General features: G+C 46.1%; 1 pseudogene; it reads left to right on the top strand.

Moving 5' to 3' along the window:
- The first annotated feature begins 8 nt into the window (after window positions 1–8).
- The window catches only part of LOC139547929 (pannexin-1-like), a 12,754-nt pseudogene continuing 1,303 nt past the window's right edge, over window positions 9–11,459 (top strand).

The raw sequence follows: 11,459 nt of genomic DNA, 5'->3' as shown, positions 1-11,459 counted from the left end.
AGTCAGAGATGGATATCGCCCACGTCGCTACAGAGTATGTGTTTAGTGATTTCCTCCTGAAGGAGCCGGGTCAGGAAAGGTACCGCGCCGTGCGCACTGAGCTAGCCGTGGACAAGATGGTGACGTGCGTGGCGGTGGGACTCCCTCTCCTCCTCATCTCTCTAGCCTTCGCCCAGGAGGTCTCTGTGGGTGAGTAGGTCACAGGTATGTGTGTGTGGTGGTTACGTGTTTGCGATTAATTAATTATTAAATCATAAATGATGATATCATTTAGTGATTATCTAGCCTTTGCCCAGGAGGTCTCTGTGGGTGAGTAGGTCACAGGTATGTGTGTGTGTGTGTGTGTGTGGTGGTTACGTGTTTGCGATTAATTAATTATTAAATCATAAATGATGATATCATTTAGTGATTATTATCTCTGTGTGTGTGTGTGTGTGTTTCTGTCTGTCTTCCAGGTGTTCAGATCAGCTGTTTCCCTCCAGCTAACTTTTCCAGGCGTCAGGCCATGTACGTGGACTCCTACTGCTGGGCAGCCCTACACACTCGAACACTACAGTTATGGCAACACAAGGTAACGTACACTTGCAGACTATCCGTAGGGCTACACAAGGACAAACACAGAGAACTAATACTTAACCTTTCTCTTGCTATCTCTCTTCTCTTTCCTCTCTCCCTTTCCCACTCTCTCAGTTCTTCCCCTATATCCTGCTGTTGGTAGCAGTAATTATGTATAGTCCAGCAGTTTTCTGGGGTTTCTCTGCCTCTCCTCTGCTTCAGTCAGACCTCAGCTTCATCATAGAAGAGCTCGACCGCTGCTACAACCGTGCTGTCACTCTGGCTAAACGCATGGCCACTGCTGGGGAATACACAGACAGGTAGGCTGACTGGGTTGGATTCAATGGGCATCAAACAGACTGAAAGGCTGGAATGGAATTAATAGAACGTCATCAAATCAAGTGTTATATGTCACATGCGCCGAATACAATAATACAATCTTACCGTGAAATGCTTACTTACAAGCCCTTAACCAACAATGCAGTTAAAAAAATAGAGTTAAAATATTTACTAAATAAAAAAGTAACACAAATAACAATAACGAGTCTATATACAGGGGGTACCGGTACCAGGTCAATGTCTGGGGGTACAAGTTAGTCGGGGTAATTTGTTTAAGTAGGCAGGGGTAAAAATTTGCTCCCAAGTTGCGCAGCGGTCTAAGGTACTGCATCTCAGTCCAAGAGGAGTCACTACAGTCCCTGGTTCGAATCCAGGCTGAATCACTTCCGGCCGTGATTGGGAGTCCCATAATAAAATAAAGTGACCATGCATAGATGATAAACAGTGCGTAGCAGCAGTGTAAAAACAAAGGTGGGAGGGGGGGGGGGGTCAATGTAAATAGTCTGGGTGGCCATTTGATTAATTATGTTGTTGGAGTTGTGCTTGGCCACGCAGTCGTGGGTGAACAAGGAGTACAAGAGAGGACTAAGCACACACCCCTGAGAATCAGCGTGGCAAATGTGTTGTTGCCTATCCTTACCACCTGGAGGCAGCCCGTCAGGAAGTCCAGGATTCAGTTGCAGAGGGAGGTGTTAAGTCCGAGGGTCCTTAGCTTAGTGATTAGCTTTGTGGGCACTATGGTGTTGAACGCTGCACTGTAGTCAATAAACAGAATTCTCACATAGGTGTTCCTTTTGTCCAGTTGGGAAAGGGCAGTGTGGCGTGCGATTGAGATTGCATCATTTGTGGATCTGTTGGGGCGGTATGCGAATTGGAGTGGGTCTAGGGTTTCCGGGAAGGTGGTGTTGATGTGAGCCATGACCAGCCTTTCAAAGCACTTCACGGCTACTGACGTGAGTGCTACGGGGCGGTAGTCATTTAGGCAGGTTACCTTCGCTTTCTTGGGCATAGGGACTATGGTGGTCTGCTTGAAACATGTAGGTATTACAGACTCGGTCAGGGAGAGGTTGAAAATGTAGCTGAAGACACTTGCCATTTGGTCTGTGCATGCTCTGAGTACACGTCCTGGTAATCCCTCTGTGAATGTTGACCTGTTTAAAGGTCTTGCTCACATCGGCTACGGAGAGCGTGATCACACAGTCGTCTGGAACAGCTGTTGCTCTTATGCATGCTTCAGTGTTGCTTGCCTCGAAGCGAGCATAAAAGGCATTTAGCTCATCTGGTAGGCTCACGTTACTGGGCAGCTCAGGGCTGGTTTTCCCTTTGTAGTCTGTAATAGTTTGCAAGCCCTGCCACATCCGAGGAGCGTCAGAGCCGGGGTAATAAACATGGAGACCGTTTGAAGTGTTTGATACTGTTCCATTAATTCCATTCCAGACATTACTATGGGCCTGACCTCCACCACTGCTATCCCACTCTCTCACTCTGTCTCTCCCTCCCTACAGTGGTGCGTCCGACCCTACTGAGGGGTGTTTCATGTACCCGGTGGTGGAACAGTATCTGCTGACCAAGAGGAGGAGTGTTGTGTTGTTGTGGCGCTACCTGCTGTGTCGAGGCCTCAACCTGCTCACCTTGCTTTTGGCCTGTGTCTACCTGGGCTACTACCTCTGCCTCGCCTCCCTCACTGACCAGGTAACTAACCCTGACCCACTGACCAAGTGGGTCTAGTCATAACTGACCCTAATTTATGTTGTGAGTTATCTGGCTAACTAATTGGTCCTAAATTGTGATCCTCCCCACAGTTCGGCTGTTCCCTACGCACCGGACTCCTGGCCAATGACACCTCGATCCCCGACCAATTACAGTGCAAGCTAGTCGCCGTGGGCGTTTTCACTTTGCTAAGGTTTTTATGCCACCTTTTTAGCAAGTAATTGTTGTTCCCTTTTTAAATGAAGTTGACTGGATTGTGATTTCAGCTTTGTTAACCTGCTGGTGTACGCCATGCTGGTTCCCGTGGTGATATACTCCGCTCTGCGCCCTTTCTTCCAATCACACACCCATTTCCTGAAGTCCTACCAATCACTGCCTACCACCGGTGTTCTGCCGCGCCCCCAGGGGCAATGGGATGACCTGACACTCTACTTACTTTTCCTGGAAGAAAACCTCAGCGAGCTCAAGTCCTACCAGTACGTGAAGGTACGTGTGTGTGTATAGCTCTGTGTTATAGGTGTTGGATTTAAGTTGTTATTGTCACATGCACAAGTACAGTGAATCTTGCTTGCACTTCCCTAACAATGCAGTAATGAGTATCAGTAGTACTATAGAGAATAGTCAAGTAGAACAAAAACATAAGAAATAAGAAGAACGAAAGTAAGTAAGCTATATACAGTCAGTTGCAGGGTCAGTGCCAATACCACATTTACAATGTGCAGGGATTCTGGAGTGGTGGGGGTAGATATGTATAGGGTTAATGTGACTAGGCATCAGGACATGCAGTACCAGTCAAAAGTTTGGACACCAACTTATTCCAGGGATTTTTCTTTATTTTTACTATTTTCTACATTGTAGAATACAAGTCAAGATATCAAAACTATGAAATAACACATGGAATCATGTAGCAACCAAAACATATATTTTACATTTGAGATTCTTCAAAGTAGCCACCCTTTGCCTTGATGACAGCTTTGCACACTCTTGGCATTCTCTCAACCAGCTTCATGAAGTAGTCACCTGGAATGCATTTCAATTAACAGGTGTGCCTTGTCAAAAGTTTATTTGGGGAATTTCTGTCCTTAATGCGTTTGAGCCAATCAGTTGTGTTGTGACAGGACAGGGGTGGTATTCAGAAGATAGCCCTATTTGGTAAAAGACCAAGTCCATATTATGGAAAGAACAGCTCAAACAATCACCCTTCATCACTGTCAAACGCTTCCTAAAACACTTCAGCAAGCAGACCTTTCTAACCGACCTGGCCCGGGTATCCTGGAAGGATATTGACCTCATCCCGTCAGAGGATGCCAGGTTGCTCTTCAAAAGTGCTTTCCTCTCCATCTTAAATAAGTATGCCCCATTCAAAAAATGTAGAACTAAGAACAGATATAGCCCTTGGTTCACCCCAGACTTGACTGCACTCGACCAGCACAGAAACATCCCGTGGCGTTTTGCATTAGCATCGAATAGCCCCCGCGATATGCAACTCTTCAGGGAAGTCAGGAACCAATATACTCAGTCAGTTAGGAAAGCTAAGGCTAGCTTTTTCAAACAGAAATTTGCTTCCTGTAGCACTAATTCCAAAAAGTTTTGGGACACTGTAAAGTCCATGGAGAATAAGAGCACCTCCTCCCAGCTGCCCACTGCACTGAGGATAGGACCACCGATAAATCTACGATAATCGATCATTTCAATAAGCATTTTTCCATGGCTGGCCATGCTTTCCACCTGGCTACCCCTACCCCGGGCAACACCTCAGCACCCCCTGCAGCAAATTGCCCAAACCTACCCCGCTTCTCCACCCAAATTCAAACAGCTAATGTTCTGAAAGAGCTGCAAAATCTGGATCCCTACAAATCAGCTGAGCTAGACAATCTGGACCCTCTCTTGCTAAAATTATCCTCAGAAATTGTTGCAACCCCTATTACTAGCCTGTTCAACCTCTCGTGTCGTCTGAGATTCCCAAAGATTGGAAAGCTGCTGCGGTCATCCCCCTCTTCAAAGGGGGGGATACTCTTGACCCAAACTGCTACAGACCTATAGCCATCCTGCCCTGCCTTTCTAAGGTCTTCAAAAGCCAAGTCAACAAACAGATTACCGACCATTTTGAATCCCAACCTACCTTCTCCGCTATGCAATCTGGTTTCAGAGCTGGTCATGGGTGCACCTCAGCCACGCTCAAGGTCCTAAACGATATCTTAACCGCCATCGATAAGAAACAATACTGGGCAGCCGTATTCATTGACCTGGCCAAGGCTTTCGACTCTGTCAGTCACCACATCCTCATCGGCAGACTCGACAGCCTTGGTTTCTCAAATGATTGCCTTGCCTGGTTCACCAACTACTTCTCTGATAGAGTTCAGTGTGTCAAATCGGAGGGTCTGTTGTCCGGGCATCTGGCAGTCTCTATGGGGGTGCCACAGGGTTCAATTCTTGGACCGACTCTTCTCTGTATACATCAATGATGTCGCTCTTGCTGCTGGTGAGTCTCTGATCCACCTCTACGCAGACGACACCATTCTGTATACTTCTGGCCCTTCTTTGGACACTGTGTTAACAACCCTCCAGGCGAGCTTCAATGCCATACAACTCTCCTTCCGTGGCCTCCAATTGCTCTTAAATACAAGTAAAACTAAATGCATGCTCTTCAACCGATCGCTGCCTGCACCTGCCCGCCTGTCCAACATCACTACTCTGGACGGCTCTGACTTAGAATATGTGGACAACTACAAATACCTAGGTGTCTGGTTAGACTGTAAACTCTCCTTCCAGACTCACCTCAAACATCTCCAATCCAAAGTTAAATCTAGAATTGGCTTCCTATTCCGCAACAAAGCATCCTTCACTCATGCTGCCAAACATACCCTTGTAAAACTGACCATCCTACCAATCCTCGACTTCGTTGATGTCATTTACAAAATAGCCTCCAATACCCTACTCAATAAATTGGATGGAGTCTATCACAGTGCCATCCGTTTTGTCAACAAAGCCCCATATACTACCCACCACTGCGACCTGTACGCTCTCGTTGGCTGGCCCTCGCTTCATACTCGTCGCCAAACCCACTGGCTCCAGGTCATCTACAAGACCCTGCTAGGTAAAGTCCCCCCTTATCTCAGCTCGCTGGTCACCATAGCAGCACCCACCTGTAGCACGCGCTCCAGCAGGTGTATCTCTCTGGTCACCCCCAAAACCAATTCTTCCTTTGGCCGCCTCTCCTTCCAGTTCTCTGCTGCCAATGACTGGAACGAACTACAAAAATCTCTGAAACTGGAAACACTTATCTCCCTCACTAGCTTTAAGCACCAGCTGTCAAAGCAGCTCACATATTACTGCACCTGTACATAGCCCATCTATAATTTAGCCCAAACAACTACCTCTTTACCTACTGTATTTATTTTGCTCCTTTGCACCCCATTATTTCTATCTCTACTTTGCACATTCTTCCACTGCAAATCAACCATTCCAGTGTTTTACTTGCTATATTGTATTTACTTTGCCACCATGGCCTTTTTTTTGCCTTCACCTCCCTTATCTCACTTCACTTGCTCACATTGTATATAGACTTATTTTTCTACTGTATTATTGACTGTATGTTTGTTTTACTCCATGTGTAACTCTGTGTTGTTGTATGTGTCGAACTGCTTTGCTTTACAGTGGCCAGGTCGCAATTGTAAATGAGAACTTGTTCTCAACTTGCCTACCTGGTTAAATAAAGGTTAAATTATCTCCCTCACTAACTTTAAGCATCAGCTGTCAGAGCAGCTTTCCGAAGGCTGTGTACAGGTACAGTGAATATGTAAATAGCACACACAACTACCTCATCCCCATATTATTAATTACCCTCTTGATCTTTTGCACCCCAGTATCTCTACTTGCACATATATCACTCCAGTGTTAATGCTAAGTTGTAATTATTTTTTGCCTCTATGGCCTATTTATTGCCCACCTCCCTACTCTTCTACATTTGTACACACTGTACATAGATCTTTCTATTTTTATTTTCCTTTGTGTTATTAACTGTATGTTTGTTTGCAACTGTTGTTTGTGTCGCACTGCTATGCTTTATCTTGGCCAGGTCGCAGTTGTAAATGAGAACTTGTTCTCAACTGGCCTACCTGGTTAAATAAAGGTGAAATGTATATATTTTTTAAAATAAATTTAAAAAATGCAAAGAGAAACGATAGTCCAACATTACTTTAACACAAAGGTCAGTCAATCTGGAAAATTTCAAGAACTTTGAAAGTTTCTTCAAGTGCAGTCGCAAAAACCATCAAGCGCTATGACGAAACTGGCTCTCAGGAGGACCGCCACAGGAAAGGAAGACCCAGAGTTACAGAGGATCTGTAACTGCTGCAGAGGATAAGTTAATTAGAGTTAACTACAGCCCAGATAAATGATTCAGAGTTCAAGTAACAGACACATCTCAACGTCAACTGTTCAGAGGAGACTGAATTGGACCTTCATGGTCGAATTTCTGCAAAGAACCCACTACTAAAGGGCACCATTAAGAAGAAGAGACTTGCTTGGGCCAAGACACACGAGCAATGGACATTAGACCGGTGGAAATCTGTTCTTTGGTCTGATGAGTCCAAATTTGAGGATTTTGGTTCCAACCGCTGTGTCTTTGTGAGACGCAGAGTAGGTGAACGGATGATCTCCGCATGTGTGGTTCCCACTGAAGCATGGAGGAAGAGGTGTGTTGGTGCTTTGCTGGTGACACTGTCAGTAATTATTTTGAATTCAAGGCACACTTAACCAGCATGGCTACCACATCATTCTGCAGCAATACGCCATCCCATCTGGATTGCGCTTAGTGGGATTTTCATTTGTTTTTCAACAAGACAATGACCAAACACACCTCCAGGCTGTGTAAGGGCTATTTGACCAAGAAGGAGAGTGATGGAGTGCTGCATCAGATGACCTTGCCTCCACAATCATCTAACCTCAACCCAATTGAGATGGTTTGAGATGAGTTGGACCACAGCGTGAAGGAAAAGCAGCCAACAAGTGAAACTCCTTCAAGACTGTTGGAAAAGCATTCCAGGTGAAGCTGGTTGAGAGAATACCAAGAGTATGCACAGCTGTCATCAAGGCAAAGGGTGGCTACTTTTGAAGAATCTAAAATATGAAATATATTTTGATTTGTTAAACACTTTTTTTTGTTTTGTTTACAACATGATTATTTCATAGTTTTGACGTCTTCACTATTATTCTACAATGTAGAAAATAGTAAATAAAGGCCCTTGAATGAGTAGGTGTACAAACTGTTGACTGGTATTGTACATGTTAAACAGAGTAGCAGCAGTGCATATGATTGTATGTGAGTGCCTGTGTGTAGAGTCCATATGAATGTGTGTGCAGGCAAATTTAAGTGTGTAGTGTGCAAAATAGAAGGGTCAATGCAGATAGTCCTTGCAGCCATTTTAGTCAAAATAGAAGGGTCAATGCAGATAGTCCTTGCAGCCAACGAGACTGCTATTTAGCAGTCTCGTTGCCTGGGTATAGAAGATGTTCAGTAGCCTTTTGATGTCAGATTTTTTGCTCCGGTACTTGTTGCTGTGTGGAAGCAGAAAGAACAGTCTATGGCTTGGGTGGCAGGAGTCTAACAATTCTCCGGGCCTTCCTTTCACACCGCCTGATATAGAGGTCCTGGATCGCAGGGAGCTTGGCCCCAGTGCAGTTGCCATACTAAGCAGTGATGCAGCCAGTCAAGATGCTCCCAATGGTGCAGCTGTGTTAACTTTTTGAGGATTTGAGGGCCCTGCCAAATCTTTTCATCCTCCTGAAGGGGACGAGGCAATGTCATACCTTCGTCACGATATTTGCGTGTGTGTGTGTATAACTGTATAGCTCTGTGTTGTAGGTGTTGGAGTTGCTGAGGAGGAGGGGGGTGTGTGACGGCGAGGACTTTGATGCCATGAGACTGCTTCAGATGCTGTGTCTGGTGAAGACTGATGTCACAGACGGAAAGAGGCGCAACGCAGCTACCTCCAATGCTAGTGACAAAACCCCCAATGATAATGCTGGCCTTAATGCTAAAGCTAATGACAACCCTATTGCTAAAGCTAGCCAAATTGCTAATGCTAACCCTGCCGCTGGGGAGGCCAGTAGCAAGGCCCAAGTCCCCAGTCCAGCAGCAAGGCCCCAGTCCCCAGTCCAGCTTCTCCAGACCCAGGCCGAAGCCAGACCAGTGCCACTGAGATGACAGGTGAGTCTGAATCAAATTTTATTGGTCACATACACATGGTTAGCAGATGTTAATGCGAGTGTAGCAAAATGCTTGTGCTTCTAGTTCCGACCGTGCAGTAATATCTAACAAGTAATCTAACAATTTCACAACAACTACCTTATACACAAGTGTAAAGGAATGATTTAAGAATATGTACATATAAATATATGGATGAGCGATGGCCGAACGGCATAGGTAAGATGCAGTAGATGGTATAGAGTACAGTATATACATATGAGATGAGTAATGTAGGGTATGTAAACATTATATGAAGTGGCATTGTTTAAGTGACTGGTGATACATTTGTTACATCCAATTATTAATTATTAAAGTGGTTAGAGATTGAGTCTGTATGTTGGCAGCAGCCACTCAATGTTAGTGATGGCTGTTTAACAGTCTGATGGCCTTGAGATAGAAGCTGTTTTTCAGTCTCAGTCCCAGCTTTGATGCACCTGTACTGACCTCGCCTTCTGGATGATAGCTGGGTGAACAGGCAGTGGCTCGGGTGGTTGTTGTCCTTGATGATCTTTTTGGCCCTCCTGTGACATTGGGTGGTGTAGGTGTCCTGGAGGGCAGGTAGTTTTCCCCCGGTGATGCGTCGTGCAGACTTCACTACCCTCTGGAGAGCCTTACGTTTGTGGGCGGAGCAGTTGCCGTACCAGGCGGTGATACAGCCCGACAGGATGCTCTCGATTGTGCATCTGTAAAAGTTTGTCAGTGTTTTAGGTGACAAGCCACATTTCTTCAGCCTCCTGAGGTTGAAGAGGCGCTGTTGCGCCTTCTTCACCACGCTGTCTGTGTGGGTACCATTTCAGTTTGTCTGTAATGTGTACGCCGAGGAACTTAAAACTTTCCAGCTTCTTCACTGCTGTCCCGTCGATGTGGATAGTGGGGTGCTCCCTCTGCTGTCTCCTGAAGTCCACGATCATCTCCTTTGTTTTGTTGACGTTGAGTGTGAGGTTATTTTCCTGACACCACACTCCGAGGGCCCTCACCTCCTCCCTGTAGGCCGTCTCGTTGTTGTTGGTAATCAAGCCTACCACTGTAGTGTCGTCTGCAAACTTGATGATTGAGTTGGAGGCGTGCATGGCCACGCAGTCATGGGTGAACAGGGAGTACAGGCGAGGGCTCAGAACGCACCCTTGTGGGGCCGCAGTGTTGAGGATCAGTGGGGTGGAGATGTTGTTTCCTACCCTCACCACCTGGGGGCGGCCCGTCAAAGTCCAGGACCCAGTTGCACAGGGCGGTGTCGAGACCCAGGGTCTCGAGCTTAATGACGAGATTGGAGAGTAGTATGGTGTTAAATACTGAGCTGTAATCGATGAACAGCATTTTTACATAGGTATTCCTTTTGTCAAGATGGGTTAGGGCAGTGTGATTGCGATTGTGTCGTCTGTGGACCTATTGGGGCGGTAAGCAAATTGGAGTGGGTCTAGGGTGTCAGGTAGGGTGGAGGTGATATGATCCTTGACTAGTCTCAAAGCACTTCATGACGACGGAAGTGAGTGCTATGGGGCGATAGTCGTTTAGCTCAGTTACCTTAGCTTTCTTGGGAACAGGAACAATGGTGGCCCTCTTAAAGCATGTGGGAACAGCAGACAGCCAGCTGGTCTGCGCATGCTCTTAGGACACGGCTAGGGATGCCGTCTGGGCCGGCAGCCTTGTGAGGGTTAACACGTTTAAATGTTTTACTCACGTTGGCTGTGGTGAAGGAGAGCCCGCAGGTTTTGGTAGCGTGTCATGGCACTGTATTGTCCTCAAAGCGAGCAAAGAAGTTGTTTAGTTTTTCTGGGAGCAAGACATTGGTGTCCGCGACGGGGCAGTTTTTTTTTTTGTAATCCGTGATTGACTGTAGACCGTGCCACATACTTATTGTGTCTGAGCCGTTGAATTGCGACTTTACTTTGTCTCTATACTGACGCTTAGCTTGTTTGATTTCCTTGTGGAGGGAATAGCCACACTGTTTGTATTCGGTCATGTGTCCGGTCGCCTTGCCATGGTTAAAAGCAGTGGTTCGCATTTTCGGTTTTGCGCGAATGCTGCCATCAATCCACGGTTTCTGGTCGGGGAAGGTTTTAATAGTTCCCGTGGGTACAACATCACCGATGCACTTGCTAATAAACTCACTCACCGAATCAGCGTATACATCAATGTTGTTGTCTGAGGCTATCCGGAACACATCCCAGTCCACGTGATCAGATTGGTCGGACCACCATTGAACAGACCTGAGCACGGGCGTTTCCTGTTTTAGTTTCTGTCTATAGGCTGGGAGCAACAAAATGGAGTCGTGGTCATATTTTCCGAAAGTAGGGCGAAGGAGGGCTTTGTATGCGTCGCGGAAATTAGAGTAGCAATGATCCAGAATTTTGCCAGCCCGGGTTGCGTATTTGATATGCTGATAAAATTTAGGGAGCCTTGTTTTCAGATCAGCCTTGTTAAAATCCCCAGCTACAATAAATGCACCCTCAGGATATGTGGTTTCCAGTTTACATAGAGTCCAATGAAGTTCTTTCAGGGCCGTCGATGTGTCTGATTGGGGCGGGATATACACGGCTGTGATTATAATCGAAGAGAATTCTCTTGGTAGATAATGCGGTCGGCATTTGATTGTAAGGAATTATAG

The sequence above is a fragment of the Salvelinus alpinus genome, chromosome 21, assembly GCF_045679555.1.
Source record: "Salvelinus alpinus chromosome 21, SLU_Salpinus.1, whole genome shotgun sequence".
NCBI lineage: Eukaryota > Metazoa > Chordata > Actinopteri > Salmoniformes > Salmonidae > Salvelinus > Salvelinus alpinus.
The sequence above is the reverse complement of the archived record's forward strand: the minus strand, read 5'-3'. Positions and strand labels throughout refer to the sequence as shown.